Source organism: Gouania willdenowi, chromosome 6 (genome assembly GCF_900634775.1).
Source record: "Gouania willdenowi chromosome 6, fGouWil2.1, whole genome shotgun sequence".
NCBI lineage: Eukaryota > Metazoa > Chordata > Actinopteri > Blenniiformes > Gobiesocidae > Gouania > Gouania willdenowi.
Window position 1 is genome coordinate 53,817,008 of NC_041049.1, and position 17,748 is coordinate 53,834,755.

General features: G+C 38.0%; 1 long non-coding RNA gene across 1 annotated transcript; it reads left to right on the forward strand.

The window, feature by feature from the left end:
- Positions 1-2,540: 2,540 nt before the first annotated feature.
- On the forward strand, positions 2,541-6,410 carry LOC114465907 (uncharacterized). The gene is made up of 3 exons (XR_003674364.1): positions 2,541-2,928; positions 4,270-4,394; positions 6,292-6,410. It is a non-coding gene; the product is annotated as an uncharacterized LOC114465907 (long non-coding RNA).
- The last annotated feature ends 11,338 nt before the right edge of the window (positions 6,411-17,748 follow it).

Sequence of the window (17,748 nt, forward strand, 5' to 3'; positions counted from 1 at the left end):
GTTACACCTAAGTGGAGAGGGAGGGGGAAAGGGAGCAGGGAGGAGAGACTCAAGGTAGGAAATAGAAAGGGTGGGGAAGAATAGATTGTTTTCCAGTGAGAGTGAGATGTGAAGTTGTAGAATATATTGTGCTTATTATGTTGTGTAAGCAAGCCAGTCTAAAGTTAAGCCCAGTATGAGTTTTATCCCACATCCCAAGACATGCCAGTGCATCGTATACCAGTATATGTGCAAAAAACCGCTACCGCAAACCCAGGAACTGCCCTGGGCCCGCAGATGCAGCCAGGCCAGCAGAAAGAGTGGGGGCCAGGGAGCCCCAGGCCACCCCTCCACGGCCGAGCAACCCCCCAGACGCCCCCAAGATCCCAGGCTGAGAGGCAGCCACCGCCCCCCACCCACCTGCCAGCCCGCAGATAGCAGGACAGACCAACCAAGCGGCCGATACCGACCTTAACCACCGGAACAGCTAGAGCCGCCCCCCCAGCAAAGAGCACCATCCCGGAGTGCCAAGCAAGGCCAGGCAAGGCAAGGCAAGGCAAGGCAAATTTATTTGTATAGCGCATTTCATACTCAAGGCAACTCAATGTGCTTTACATGATAAAACATTCAATTGTTTAAAATCAATAAGAACATTTAAAATCATCAGTAAAAATCAATTAAAATCATCAGTAAAATCAATTAAAATCATCAGTTAAATCATCATGACATCAACAACATGACAAAAAATCTCTCTCTCAATCATACGCAGTAGAGAAAAAAAGTGCCTTTAACTTTCATTTAAAGATGTTCACATTAGATGCTGACTTCAGCTCTGCTGGCAGTTTGTTCCACTTCTTTGCAGCATAACAACTAAACACAGCATCACCATGTTTACTGTGAGCTCTGGGCTCCACTATCTGACCTGTGTCCATAGATCTGAGAGACCTGCTGGGTTCATACCTGACTAACATGTCACTGATGGATTCTGGACCAAACCCATTCACAGATTTATACACCAGTAGCAGAACATTAAAGTCTATTCTGAGGCTGACTGGGAGCCAGTGTAAAGACTTTAAAACTGGACTAATGTGCTCTGACCTCTTTGTTCTGGTTAAGACCCAAACTGCAGCATTCTGAACCAGCTGTAGATGTTTGATGCTCTTTTGGGGGATTCCTGTCAGAAGACCATTACAATAGTCCAGTCTGCTGGAGATAAAAGCATGGACCAGTTTCTCCTGATCTTTCTGAGTCATTAAACCTTTCACTCTGGAGATGTTCTTTAGGTGGTAGAAGTGGTTTTTGTGATAGATTTGATCTGACTGCTGAATGTAAGATCTGAGTCAATCAGAACACCAAGGTTTTTGACTTGGTCTTTAGCTTTTAAAGATCGAGACTCAAGATAATTGCTGACAGCAGTCCTCTTTTCCTTGTTACCAAAGACAATCACCTCCATCTTGTCATGGTTTAGTTGAAGGAAGTTTTCACTCATTCAGCAGTTTACTTTTTCTAAACAGTCACACAACACCTCAATGGGACCATAGTCATCTGGGTTCAGTGATAGATATAGTTGTGTGTCATCTGCATAGATCTGATAATCAACCTTACAGTTCTGTAAAAAGCAACCCCGCCCCAACCCTGGCACAGAGGCCAGCACCCCCCAGCGCGCCCAACCCCTACACCGGCGCGGCAGGCCACCCCAGACCCACACGCCGCGAGGAGCGCCCCCAAGGCAACCAGGAGACGAGACAAGCACCAAGCCCCACCCGTAGGGAAGGGGCACCCCCACGCCCCACCAGGCCGGCACTTCCCCGAGAGACCCCGCAAAGAGAGCCCCCAGCAACACCCCCCCCCACGCCCCCCAGAGACCCACCACCCCGACACGCCCGACCGCACCCTCCCGATCCCCACACGTCGGCCCAGCCATCAACAGAGGGGCCCGGCCCCCACCCGACAGGCTCAAATGTGTGAAGTTACCCACCCCTTGTTATGGTGCCTCTCCATTCCCCAATGGAGAGGCACCATAACAGGGTGGAAGTGCCTCTCCATTCCCCAATGGAGAGGCACTTCCCTATCCCCTGAGTGAATGTATGTGTTTAGTGAATGTATGAAGTCCTGTTAAAAAGGGTGGATGGAGGGGAGCGGTGCTCCCCATCCAGCCTATGTGTACATATGTGTATGTGGTGCAATAGCTCTGGAGGGTGGAAGTGGTTGTCCCACCCTCCGGGTGGTGGTGTGTTGAGGTGTAAATAAAATTGGAGGGATTAGTAGGGCAGCCAGAGGTGGGAGTGCCGCCCCCAAGCCACTACTTAGTAGCACAGGCAGCAGCCCCCTCCACCCCCAGCCCCACCATCCAGCCCCCCAAGGGTTGGGTATGTAAGTGTGGTGCAACAAGTGGGTGAGCCAGACCAGCTGGGAGTGAGTGATGTGAGGTGCCCATGTAGGAAGTCTGGTAGGAGCCCGGCCCATCCGCGTGGCGGGCCACCGGAGAGTGCACTGCGGGCCCCAGGGAAGCGCCAAGCAGCACAACCGGAGACCCCCCGCGGCACCCCCCGAACCATGCCGGCCGTACGGAGCATGGCCGGATCCCCCCCAGGCGGAACCAGGCACCAGCCACATCCCCCAGCAGCCCAAGAGGCGACCCCCGCCGCCAGCCGGCCCAGAGCGGCCCGCCCCGCCAAAGCAGGCGGCGGCCGAGCAGGAGAGAGGCCAGCCCCCACACCAGGGCCAGCGCAGGCCCGCACGACACCACGACATAGCACCCTCCACAGGTGGGCGGCCCCGGCCCCACCGACGAGAGAGGACGCCACCAACCACCCAGGCAGGGCCACCCTGCCAGCCACGGGATTCTAACACAGCAGCAGAAGGAAGAATCATTGCGTGCGGCACCATAGACCACTTGGCCATCCTGACACAGTGAAAACACAGGCACATTACGCTTATGTAGAAAAGGTTTGTCAACATCATGTTTTGTACGGATGGACTGTCGGTATATAGATATGTAGTACGTACTAAGAGACACTTCCTTTTTTTAAATGACAGGTAAACTAGTTATGAAACATATTTTCATAATTAACTGTGTATGTGTAAGCCATAGAATATATTTTCCCATTTTTTAATACATATAAATTGTAAATGACACTTATTATAGAATTTTCATGCCAATTACAATTGCAATTCAATTATCTGAACTCAATTACAATTCAATTCAGATTAAAACAGCAACACATTTTTACAATTGCAATTTCAAATGTAAATATGTTGTATTTGTAATTAATTATCAATTATGCAATTACAATTATAATTGACCCCAACCCTAGTATTTAGTCTGAGGCCAAGTAAATGTAAGTCAGATGTGGTATATATGCTTTCTCACTTTTAAAAATAAACCATTGCTTTTAGTCAAAGATGTACATCTTAGTGTGAACAGTTTGGACTTAATTATGAAATTCTTACTCAGTCACCCACAATAAGTATGTCAACTATGTAACTAATCCGATTATAGGTTCAGTAATTTGGTTTTGCTTTGCATGAATGTTCATTTATATGTGCAAAAGTGAAGCAGGCGCTGATGAGCCACTCATGCATGCAGCTTCCTGTCCCACTTGGAGTCAATTCCCAGAGGGTCGGATGTCATGAAGCATGCTGACATCTCTTAGGAAGACCAAATAAATACTGCCTTATTTTCCACACAGTGTTTTTACTGTGCTCGGATATCTGTTTACAAAGTGTCAAAAACAAGCACGTACTGCACACAACAGGATATTAGATTCCCTCACTCACATCCTTTAAAAAAAAAAGGTAAACAAATGCTCTGTACAGTAAACTTATCCAGATGATAGCTTATACAGTTAGCATGTACATGTGATCGTTGTTTTTGCACATGCTGAATATTATGTTAGAGCACTAATATACCACAGGATGGCCTTTCCATGAAGGCAAGGTAAGGCAAATTTATTTGTATAGTGCATTTCATACGCAAGGCAACTCAATGTGCTTTACATGATAAAACATTCAACAGCTTAAAATCAATAAGAACATTTAGAATCATCAGTAAAATCAATTAAAATCATCAACAAACACATTACATCAACAACATGACAAAAATCTCTCTCTCAATCATACGCAGTAGAGAAAGTAGTGCCTTTAACTTGGATTAATAAATGTTCACATTAAATGCTGACTTCAGCTCTGCTGCCAGTTTGTTCCACTTCTTTGCAGCATAACAACTAAACGCAGCATCACCATGTTCACTGTGAGCTCTGGGCTCCACTATCTGACCTGTGTCCATAGATCTGAGAGACCTGCTGGGTTCATACCTGACTAACATCTCACTGATGGATTCTATGAAGGTGATATGTTCAACCACCCTGAAGCACAGAAGATGAGAAGGACTCCCTGTGATGGTGGAAGGAAAAGTAAGCGTGATTTTGAGAAATGAGAGGCAGTAAGAGAGAGAAAGAGGGAATTCATTGACTGATGAAAAGAAAGAGGAAAAGAGGAGAGTCTTTCATCCTGAGTTACTGCTGTGGCAGAAAAGGTTGGTTCACAGAGTCCAGGGAGAACATACCAGTGAAGCTCAACCAGCTGGGAGGATCCATTCTGCTCTCTTTTTGTTTAAAAGAAAACATCAAATATTGCTTAAAAACCTCCCTTGGTAGTTGTTTTTTTTGGGATTTTTTTTTTTTTCAGGGCTACTCCATCCTTTTGCACATTTGCATACGGTAATAATTTAGGCATTATCCGGTTGCTTGTGTATTAATTTGGATTTCTAATTAATAGCATTTCTTAAGCTGCTTTTCCCAGCAGCTTCTTGCTGCTGGGAGAATAATTTATGCACCAAACTAATCCAACAACTTTCAGATTAGTTTGGTCATTCAGCCTACTTTCATTTCTCTGTACTCCTGTTTGTAATCTCAAAGGTCATCATCATTTTTAAACAGAATTTTGTGTACAGAGCATGCAAACTAAGCCTTTGAATGGGATTTCAAGTCATGCTGGTGGGGATTTTGGCCAATGTGTGTAAAAAAATAAATGAAAAATAAATAAATAGCATCACACAGACATTTAGAAAGTACGTCTGATAAGCAGATAATTGTATGTGAACATGCTAACATGCTAAGTTAACAGTGACACTGTAAAATGTCACAAACCTTACACTTAAGTGCCGTATAATGGCTAAAATTTGCAGAGCTGTCCCTCAAACCGTCTTTTGTGTCTCTTTGTTTATTGTTTCCTACCCCTGAATTTCAGAGAAAAGTTCGTGTCACTCCTCATAGTAACATAGTATAAGGTGGGACATTTTGAAGCTCAGTTGTTTGCAAAGATCCTTTTAAAAACATTAAGCATGCAGTAACACATGACTCCTGAGCGTCTCCTTCTGATGCTAGTATTGACCCTATGACAGAATGACACAGCTGGGATTTACTCCAGCAACCCTGTATGATGCGTACAGTAAAAGTGGTACATGGACAATAAGACAGGACTATTCATCAGATTAATCAGGCCATTTTCAATTTAAGAGTCAAGAAGTTTATTGTCATATGCACAGCAGTGCTGACCAATGAAAATCTTACTTTGAAAAGACACACTTGTAACAGTCAACAACAAACAGGTCAATATACTTAATTTTGTATTTAGTTAATTAAATACAATTGCAAATATGCAATTGTATTTAATTGTCAGGTTCCCATTGTTAGTGTGAAAAATAGTAACCTTTATTTTGAATATGGAAGTTCCTAAAGTGTCTAGAAGTAGAACAGGAGGCAGAGCATTCAGCTACCAGGCTCCTCGCCTTTGGAACCAGCTTCCAGTCTTAGTATGGGAGGGGCTAAACTTAAGGCCTACTTATTTGCTAAAGCGTATACCGTATAATAGCGTTAACCTAACCACGAGGAACAAAGCCCTAAAACTTCAGAATAAGAACTAAAAACTACGTTTATATAGTAGAACACCAACATTATATTCAAACACAATCCACCATCTACACATAGCTCTACTGGGCTGCAATGGGATGATGTCCAGTCAGACACAGTTGTGCCGGATTGTAAATAACCTCCCACTTCTGTTCCTCGTTGCATAACTCATCATACTGCTCACACTGCTTCACACCATTTACACTGATGTCCACCCCGTATATCAATACGTGTGACCAGTACAAGATGAAACCTCGTCTGTAGTGGTAGCATTTGAGAACATGGAGGATGCCGCAAGACGTTTAATGTTTAACCACTAGGAACAAGTGTATCATAGTGTATCATGTTTTTCCTGCAGTCTGTGTCTTCTCCTCTCCCTCCGCTCTCTTTTCTGTTTCAGGTGTCTTGATGCTGGAGCTGGCGGTTACTGATCAATGGCTTGCGGCTCAACTAGTCTGGGACACTCAGATGGACTGATCAATGGTTTGCAGCTCGACTATATAACAAAACAATACGGACAAAACATTTGCAGAAAGTCAATCAATACATAAATGGAAGAAAATGTTTTGTTTTGGGTTTTTATTTTTTTTTTTTTAATGAAGAAGAAGAAGAATATGGAACTGGCAATGTCGTCACTTTTGCATTTGTGTTTTGTCTGGGTTCATCAGATGAGATGCAAATGAGTTGTGTTCATTAGAGGCTATTCAGTGAACTCAAGAGGAAGTCAAGCGCGCTGTTTTCCTTCGAGCCTTGTTGTAACATCAAACAAGCCTCTCCAGGGCTTTGCATTTCGTTGTTTTAAATTGGCAAAGAAGGCCAATGTAAAAAAAAAAAAAACAATCAATCAAGGTGAAGTGGGTTTCATTGTTCGTTGTTTGTACTACAGTTTTTCTGAGTCGCTTTGGTGCTTTTCTCACATCACTGTTGACATTTGCACAGCAGTTAGTGCATTTCTCAAAACGATTAGTGCAAACGCAAGTATTTATGTCAATGAAACTGCCAGTGTCATCAAAATGAGAAGTCTTTACACCATCGTTTATGAACAAGATAGTCCAATGGCTTTGTCATGTTTTCACTTTATTCACTCATTGTTTTCCAAAGCAAAACAAAAAGGTCAGAACTCAGTGACACTACCTGAAAATGCTCCAGACAGCACTATACACTACTTAGACAGCCATTTGAAAACTACAGTAAAGTTAGGGGAGTAAGTGAGTTCAAGACACTGAATATGTACGTTTCACATTTTATACTTAGTAAGATACACTAGAGTCACTTATTTAGATCAAACATAAGAAACACCCTTTAGGTAGAGCTGTGCACAAATGTGAACAATATACTGTAATAGTACATATTGTAACTGAACATAGCTAAATGATTCTGGCGCATCCAGACGTTCCTGTCTGTCTGGTCACGTCTTTTCATCTACATCATAACAGATATCATCCCTTCTTCAATTTAGGAGACATTTCCATGAAAAAATGATAAGAAAGGGATAAAATTGGCTTGGCAGAATTTGATAAATAGTTCAACAATTTTGTATGTAATAACTCAAGCAATGAAATGAAGACTATTAGTTTTATTGGGAATGACTATTCAGCATCCATTAGTATAGTTCATTTTGACTGGCATGACAAATTATATTGTGATAAAACAGCAGAGAATTGTATGAAAGCAACTGATACATGTCCAAAAGCATTTGTCATTTGTTCAGAGGAAGGATAAATTGCTATTATGATGTGCACAAATGACTAAATGATGAACTAATAGTTATGAGAATTTTCATTCTGATCTGAGAAAAGCACCAAAGTGACTGAGAAAAATTGCATTATCATTATTTAGAAACGAGGTTAGAAAATAGGAACAGATTTACTGACAGCTTTGCTGAAAGAACCTAATGTTCCTCATGGTGACCTGAGCCTGAAAGATCTATGTGAGATATTTTGAAAACCTGAAGAATTGCAGTTTGTGAAATGAGAAATGTCAGTCGTCCCAAATTCTCAGTCAGACAGACAATGAGAAGTGGCGTCCTTCAAATATCTACAAGCGTTACACTAAAAAGCATGAAATGCTACTGACTTTATGAAAACTTTATAAAAGTAAAATCTATGGCAAACAGTCGACCAATTATCTACTGTGTATTCAATTATTCTGAGATTAGAGGATTAGATCACCTTGGACTGAAAAAGCTTGTTCAGTTTGTTTTCATTCAATAATAAGATTAAAAATTAAACATTTCAATTGTGCAGAAATGTGTGAATTTAGTTGGGATTTTTTATTAGATCAGGCTATTTTTGTTTTAATGGGGAGTCATCATTTACCTGAAATGTAATGCTTCACATTTCAATCCATAAAGGATGATTAGATGAGGAAAATGAAACTGTATTTTATTCTCAATTTATTTTATTGTATCAGCTCATCCTAGAAGGTCCTGTTTGTAACTCACCAGGGAGATGATATTATTTAATACAATAGAAACAATGACTAATTACAGTGTATTTCACTTTTTAAAATAACATAGACAATATAATTACAAAATACCTGAGAATTTTGCAAATTTTCCACAGATACAATCAATGATCCTGTAGTTTTCAAGTGGCCCACAACAACTCCACTGTCACTATCCTCCTGAGCCCCTGTTAGGCTCTGGATGCTGTTTGTCCTCTTAGGGCCACTAGGTGTCCTCAGCGAGCTAGAAAATTGGAGAGAATAAAATAACAGTGTATTCTGCAGACCCCCCTCCCTTCATCATCAACACACAAGCTGCTCAGTTCACCTGTGAGAATGTTGGCACCTATTCTAATACCTATATTCAATCATTTTCAACAAAATATTGGCCTTGCATCACTTAATAAAGTATCAATTATATTTACAAAATCCCTCATTCTCAACTTGAAGATTTAGTAGATTCATCATTGTTCAGTGTCCTTATGTGGGTCGATGGCACGTAAGGATTTTTAACACACAATATTTCATAAAATGGACATGAGCAGAGTTTGCATTAATATTAGGATGATATACAATTGTAAAATCTTGTAATTTTAGGGGGAAATCATTCCAATTAGGGCAGAAACTAAATTTCAATAGAATTAGACTGATTGTAACAGTTGGTTTTGAAGCAGCAGCAGTGGCATCACGTGTTTATGACCCTTTTAAATAAAGAAATAATATCATACATTAGAGATAAATTTGTTTTTGTATAGTTACAGTTTTTGTAAAATATAATTATATTGTTCGTTTGTTTGTCCATTATAGTGATCCAAATTATTATTATTGTTGCCTGACTCTACTCGTGACCCATCTAGTGGTGAAAACTACATCACCACATCTATGGTCTACACATGGATAGATCTAGATAGATAGATAGATAGATAGATAGATAGATAGATAGATAGATAGATAGATAGATAGATAGATAGATAGATAGATAGATAGATAGATAGATAGATAGATAGATAGATACAATAGATAGATAGATAGATCTAGATAGATAGATAGATAGATAGATAGATAGATAGATAGATAGATCTAGATAGATAGATAGATAGATAGATAGATAGATAGATAGATAGATAGATAGATAGATAGATAGATAGATCTAGATAGATAGATCTAGATAGATAGATCTAGATAGATACAATAGATAGACACAATAGATAGATACGATAGATAGATACGATAGATAGATAGATACAGTAGATAGATAGATAGATAGATAGATAGATAGATCTAGATAGATAGATACATAGATAGATAGATCTAGATAGATAGATCTAGATAGATAGATACATAGATAGATAGATCTAGCTAGATAGATCTAGATAGATAGATCTAGATAGATAGATAGATCTAGATAGATAGATAGATCTAGATAGATAGATCTAGATAGATAGATAGATAGATACGATAGATGGATAGATAGATAGATACAGTAGATAGATACAGTAGATAGATACAGTAGATAGATACAATAGATAGATAGATAGATAGATAGATAGATAGATAGATAGATAGATCTAGATAGATAGATACATAGATAGATAGATCTAGATAGATAGATAGATAGATAGATAGATAGATAGATAGATAGAATAGATAAATACAATAGATAGATAGATAGATAGATAGATAGATAGATAGATAGATAGATAGATAGATAGATAGATAGATAGATAGATAGATACAATAGATAGATAGGTAGATACAATAGATAGATAGATAGATACAATAGATAGATAGATAGATAGATAGATAGATAGATAGATAGATAGATAGATAGATAGATAGATAGATAGATAGATAGATAGATAGATACAATAGATAGATAGGTAGATACAATAGATAGATAGATAGATAGATAGATAGATAGATAGATAGATAGATAGATACAATAGATAGATAGATAGATACAATAGATAGATAGGTAGATACAATAGATAGATAGATAGATACAATAGATAGATAGATAGATAGATAGATAGATAGATAGATAGATAGATAGATAGATAGATAGATGCTACCCTATTTATGTAGAATTAAGAGATGAAGAGACTTTGTAATATGGTCTGAAGTGTGCAGTGGTATCTGGCCTAAGATGTCACCAGCGGAGCGAATTGGTGCAGTAAGTTGCAAAGACTTCAAATTATTCCAAACTATTTTCCCTCCATGGATGGCTTTTTATTCTGAAAGAGGCAACAATAATTATGTTTTTATAAGTAATACTTCAACTGCCTTGGCTCTGTTGATCATTTATCACCATCATTATGTTTCCAGCTAATACAGAGAAATCACCTCCTGTCCTGAGCTCATAATGACTTGTGACACCACGCCGTTTGTTTGTGAGTGCATTCATTGTTTCAGGAACAGAAAATCCCACACACAAACGCAGCCTCTATCATGTCTTAAGCAGGAGGACTAAATGATGGACAGACGGTCAGACTGGCTGACTGTAACATTGTAACTGATACACCTACATATACCGAACCAAGCGCCAATCCAAATTTGTCTCTCAGCCACGGGGTCCCTCTGTCTGAGCGAGAATAAACACACACACAGATTGAGAAAGGAGGCCGATTCTCAGTCGCTGATGTATTTAGACTGGGATAGTATGAGTCACACTCAGCACACGTGTACTTCTTTTTACAGAGACCATAGGTAATGTGTCTGTATGTGAACTACTGCTGACCCTGCAAAAACAACAACAACACACACACACACACACATAACCAATGTTGCTGTTTAAACAAAAAAAAAGCAATTACAGAAAAACAGACTTGCTTTTATGAGTACTTTTTCAAAATCTATTTCAAAATCAGTACTTGTACTTAAAGCTGGGGTACGCAAATTATTTTCTTTAATTAAAAAAAGATTCTTATTAGCATCATATAGTATATCATAAAAGTAATCATTTCTGAGAAAAAAAATGGTACGTCTGCGTGCTGTTTGAGCTTTATAATTAATTATTTTAGTTAATAAAACCCCGTAAGACAAAATCTTGGCGGTCACCCCCTCCTGGTCCAATCACATGATTTAGAGAAAGGAGGGGTGAGCATAGCCCACAATGGAGCCTCCTCATTGGCTGCCGCTATATATAGTGAAGCGCGTGCACGTTGTTAACTTATGTTCAATAAAGCATGGCTGCCGAACACAAACCAGTAAATATCGCTATACCTGCGCTTGCTGTTACTGCGTATACTGCTAAAAAAAAACAAAAAGAGACCATCAGAGGAAGAAAAGAAAGATGCTTGGATACAACTTCAGACTGTCAGCCTATGCGTGTGCACATTCAGCGCTCGTGCACGACTTCGTGCACTTCCAGAGGAGGAGACTGGGAGGGATTATCAGAGTGGGGGGAGGGATTTACGGTTCGAATTCAGCCATGCCCCTCTGTCATGTTTAAGTATGTTTTAAAATAAGTAATTTGTTACATTTCTAATCTACCCCCAATCGTTACTGAGTATATAATTGTTTTAAAATGATCAACAGACTTTGTGAAACTACAAAGAATGAAATGACCAGACAACAATCAAATGCATCACATCATAGCCGACCAAGCAGGATAAACGTTATGCACCGCGCTAAAAAACAGCATTGAATGGAGGTTATTTTCCATACGTTCTTAACCGTGTTATTTCTGATCAACGCAGCCACTTTCTTGGCATCAGGTTGTGGTTTCTACTTCTTATGTTGTTACCCATGGCACTGTTTTAGAGTTCATAAATATAGCTAGAGAGCCTAAAAAACTGTTGTATGTTGAATTGAATTCATTGATGTTATTTTATTTAAAGGCACGCCGCAGACTTTTTGACCTAAAGTCAAAAATATGAATCGTTTTAAATGATTCCTCAGGCCAATATACAACGTTTGACAGTATCAATGCTCCGAGCAGGGCTTCCCTCTTGAAATACCGACTATGTAAGTTTGGAGAGACAGACCGTCTTTGGCCAGGTCATGTGACCTGGAGAATGCCTGAAGAACGTGACCACAGGCTCGGATCTACTCACTGGGTCAAGGCTTTTGCCTAGTATTTTTTCGCCTGTTTGACTCCTGGTCATTGCCGAAACAAGCAAAATGTTTAAAACTGCTTCTGAGGAGGCTAAAAAGACGCTGCCGAGACCTGGCCCCATCCACCGACCCACCTTCTTCCCGGTGCCAGACACCGCCCCGCGTACGCCGGGTTGCCCGTCCGGCTGCGGCGCGACCCCATCCCCGCTTCGCACCCCAGCCTGACCGATCCAGCCCTTAGAGCCAATCCTTATACCAAAGTTCCAGGTCAACTACTGTCTGCATACACAATCAAAAGACAAGGGAGACTGGCTCGACTGACTGTTGATTTTTGTGACAGTGCTGCGGCGCTTGTGGTCACTAGGGGCGCTTGATGTGAAAGTTACAGGTCTTGGGCCCCTAGCGGCTAAAAGTTACACAGCGTGCCTTAAAAAAAAAATTACATTTTGACAAACCTTTTATTTTATACAGATGCCTTTGTGGAAAATAAATGAAGTTCCAAGTGTCCAAGATTTGATCTATTCATTTTTAAGTTTATACAATCATACATAACCTAACCACTAGAGCGGACATGGGCTCGTCTGTGAACGGTCGCATTTACAGACCTTGGAGTCTCTGTTAGCTTACCAATAAACGGGAAGAGATTCGTCACCTTTACAATAAGTGCTGACTAGCCCATTGGGAATGAGTCCTATGTATCATGTTTTTCTGCAGTCAGTGCCTTCTCCTCGCCCTTCTCTCTCTTCTCTGTTTCAGGTGTTGTGAAGCTGATTATGGCAGTTCCTGATCTGTGGTTCACGGCTCAACTGGTCTGGGACACTGATGTTCTACCTCTCTCTCCTGTTCTGTTGGTCCTTCTGTTCATTAACCCCAACCAGTCGAGGCAAATGGCTGCCACCTCTGAACCTGGTTCTAACGGAGATTTCTTCATGTTAAAAAGTAGTTGTTTCTTCCCATTGTCGCTAAATCCTTGTTCATGTGGATCTTGTTGGGTTTTTTCTTTCTTTATGATGAATTTATATTTTGATAAGCGCATTGAGATGACTTTGTTGTAAATTGCGCTATACAAATAAAGTTGGATTGAAATTGAATTGAATTGAATGAGATGTTTACTGTATGCAAGGGAACTGTGGCAAGATGTATTACTGAGTGCTATTTAATTGAGCTACTTTTTACTTGCACTTGAGTATTTTATGTATGACTTACTTGTACCTGAATACAATCTCAATCAAAAAACAGCTCCTTCACTTGTGTAGAATATATCAGTACTCTTTACACCTCCTCTGGAGACAGGTCATTTTTAAAGGAAGTTGATCTTTTTAAGACTCTAAGACACAACGCATTCCTGCTGCTTCTTAATAACTAGATATTACAGTGAGGTGGGTGTTTGAGTGTCAGTGGCTTTGATTGAGATGCTGACAGACGGGAAACTCACAAACTGCTAATTTCAGCGATAGTGTCTTTGAAAGTTGTCAAAACCAGGGCGATAACACAACAGAACTAAAATGCAGACAAAGATCATGTTTTTGCTCCCAAATTCTGGTTTTGTGAAGCTCTGTGTCACATACACGCTCAGGATGACTTCACTCATCTGTGTCACAGTAGCATCAATAGCTTTTTTTTTGTATATTCCTGTGTTATTGATGCACTTTAAATATTTATCAGGCCACTTTTCCCGCAGCTGCAGCAGGTTTTCAACCAGAAAACAAAGAGATTTTTCTATAAGTGTCCTCGAATAACAATGAAGAAGAACATCAGGAACAAAACTATGCAGACAATAGCGCACTTTACCTTATTTTTCAGTCTGTAAATAAGCCTAATAATGATATTAACTTACAGTTAAATATACAGGCATTTTTAACAAAATATAGTGACATGTTCTGATACAAATATACAAGAACATGTTTTATGTTCCAATCTATTCAATGACCAATTCAGCATAATAAATCTTTTAACAATTGAATTGCCTTGACAACCTGAGTATTTCACCTACAGTGGCTTTTCAGGTCGTTTTTTCTATCCATCATTTATACACAATTTATCCATCCAGAAGTCACAGAGGGTTGGAGCAATTCCCAGCCAATACAAGGGCACACATTTAGCACATACTGGGCAGGAAGTTTGTATTTTCTTCATTTGAAGTTAAACAAAGGCTATAACCAACATTTTATTGATCCAATCATCCATTTATCCATTTTCTATGCCCGCTTATTGCTTATTGGGTCTGCTGGTGTGTACTATTTACGCACTCACTTCTTGCAATTTCAGCTACTCATGCATCATGGAGATTATTTTGTAGTCATAAAAAAAAAAACAGACTGTGCTCTATTGTGATAAATGTATGATTATTTAAAAGCAGAAGAAAAAAACTTGAGATATAGGGTGTTTTTTTAGTTGGGGAAAATGGAACAGGGATAAGTGGAGAAAGCTTTATTTTGAAAGCTTTTTCATTAGAACTATTTGATGTTTGAAAGCATTAGTTTGGTCCTCAGCAGTTTTTTAGGAAAGAGGAAAACTGATAGTTTAGATTAGAAACCAAACCTGTGTCACATGACGTAGATTGTGGTGAAGCTTGTTACTTACATTGTTAAACATGCGTGTTATTTAAATAGCATGTGCAACTGCAAAAACAAAAAGGAAAGACTGACTTTTGACTTCAAAGGTTTTGTGACGTTCAATCTTCTAAGTTGTACTTCTAACGAGGGTTTAATTTTAGACAAATTCATGTAAAACGGCATATTCTGTCATTGTTAAAAATGTGTACACATGAAAAATAAATTTAAAGGTAAATGTTAAATTTAAAGGTAAATGTTAAATTTAAAGGTAAATGTTAAATTTAAATGTAATAGTCAAATCTAAATGTAAAAGTCAAATCTAAATGTAAAAGTCAAATCTAAATGTTAAATGTAAAAGTTAACTTTTAATGTTAAATCTAGATTTTAAATCGGTCCCCAAGTGTATAGCTAAATGTTTAGAAAGTATACAAAGACATTTTTTTTTTTTTTTTTTCTTTTTTTTTTTTCCTTTTTTTTTTTTTGACATTGAGATTTACATTTACATTTAGATTTAACATTTAGATTTAAACTTAACATTTATATTTAGAATTAACATTTATATGTAGATTTATTTTTTGTGTACACATTGTTAAATTGTGTACACAAAAAATAAAATAAAAAAAATAAATATAAATGTAAATGTTGAGTCTAAATATAAATGTTAAGTCTAAATGTAAATGTTAAATCCAAATGTAAATGTATATGTTAAATGTAAATCTAAATATCTTTGTATAATTTCTAAACATTTCGCTTTACACTTGGCGACTGATTTAACATTTAAATTAAATTTTTAGATTTAACTTCTACATTTAACATTTAGATTTAACTTTTACCTTTAGATTTATTTTTCATGTGTACACATTTTTAACAATGATAGAGAACATGCTGTTTCACATGAATTTCTGTCTCAAATGATAGAAAAATTAGCTAAATGTGAGGAAAGTGACCTAAATGTTCAAGATATGTCAGGATATGAAAAAGTGACCATGGCTTTACATTTGGCGCCCTATAGGAGTAAAACATGGCAAAGACTGATGCAGCAGAGTGCTGTCAAGCTTTTGCATCTCAATGAGACAATCAGAAAAAAAATTAAAAAATTACATGATAGATATTTATTGCCATTTTTTGGAGTTTTTTATCTTTCTTAAAACTCCAAATGCGAGACAACATACAGTAGCTACTGTAAATGACAAACAGATGACACTTTGTTCACAGCTTCTTGTACAACGCTCAAATGAACTGAACTAAACAATTTAACGGGGGAATTACTTTGTGTTTCTTATTTATACCTTAAAGTTGGTCTTTTATTGCATTTGTAATAATGTTTTAAGGAATAAGGATGAATTTAAAACAACTGTTCATTCTTGTACACCCATTTTGCATTTAAAAATGTTAATTTCATTCCCTTTTATTTAGATGAAACATACAATGCATTTGATAATATGTCTTTTAAGCATCATGTGAGCTGGAGACAGAAATAAGCATAGAAAATGCTTTATTTGATGATGATTAACTGAATAAAATTTCATGCAGAACAACAAAATGATTTAAAAAATAGAAAATCCTCCTCTAAACTTAATAAACACCTTAAAAAAAAACTTCAATAGCAGACATGAAGCTAATAACAATATATCTAATAGATGCTAAAAGGGCTCCAAGCCCCTGAAAAAGTAACTGAAACAACAAACCTATTGGAACAAACTTGCAGATGACATGACTCGACATTAAAGATGTAAAAGCTGACTTTAAAACTTAAAAACATCAAGCCGTGTCCACTGTGCTGTGTACAGATGCATATGGACTGCATGTCAGAGCTTTTTTGCTTTGGCAGCCGCAGATTTTTTGATTAATTAATGAACTTTTTGCTGCATCAGCAGTTACTGGTGCTAACGTGCTCACACACACACACACACACACACACACAAAGGGGGCAAAAGGTGGTAAAAACAGTGAGCTCTGAGTGTGAGATCTTCAACGGTCCTAATGGGAGATGGTTTGGTGAAAATCAATGACATGCCCAATATAAAGGGCTTGTTTCTGTCTCTAAAAAGCAGTCAGAGCATATGCTATAGCCAGAGGTTAAAAGTGACATTTGGCCTCACATCCTGCTCAGATGGGGAACACTTACTTTGAAATATCATCATTTCTCATCTATTTCATTTTATATTGTATTAATTATTCCAGGGATAATGCATATTAGAATAAAGAAAATGCAAAGAAACATTTACCTGTAAATATAGGACTTATAATTAAACTAATGAACATGTACACTAATACAAACAAAGCAACAAAAAAAAAAATGAAAAAAATCAAGATACAATGAACTAATGAACATGTACACTAATGCAAACCAAAAAAATGGAAAAAATCAAGATACAAAGACATTTATAACTACACACACAAGTTTGTTTGTTTGTTTTTCCTTTACACAGATGGTAACGTGGAGACATGAGCATCAAATCACTTATTAGAATTAACCTTTTTAAACAAGTTGTTGTTGTTGATTGTTGTGCATTTTTTGTATTTACCTTAATTGTTGTTTCTTTTTTGACTTGTGTGTAATTGTTTTAACAGCTGTAAAGTGTCTGAGTTTTTGAAAAGCGCTTAAAAATACAATGTATTATTATTATTATTATTATTATTATTATTATTATTATTATTATTATTATTATTATTATAGCTTTTAGTTTAACTTTTTCATTCACAACAGACATTTGAGAAGTTCTCGGCGTAACATGATCCCATAGAAAAAAATCACAATAGAAAAACATTTGGAATATTTCTAAGGGTTTTCTGCGGAT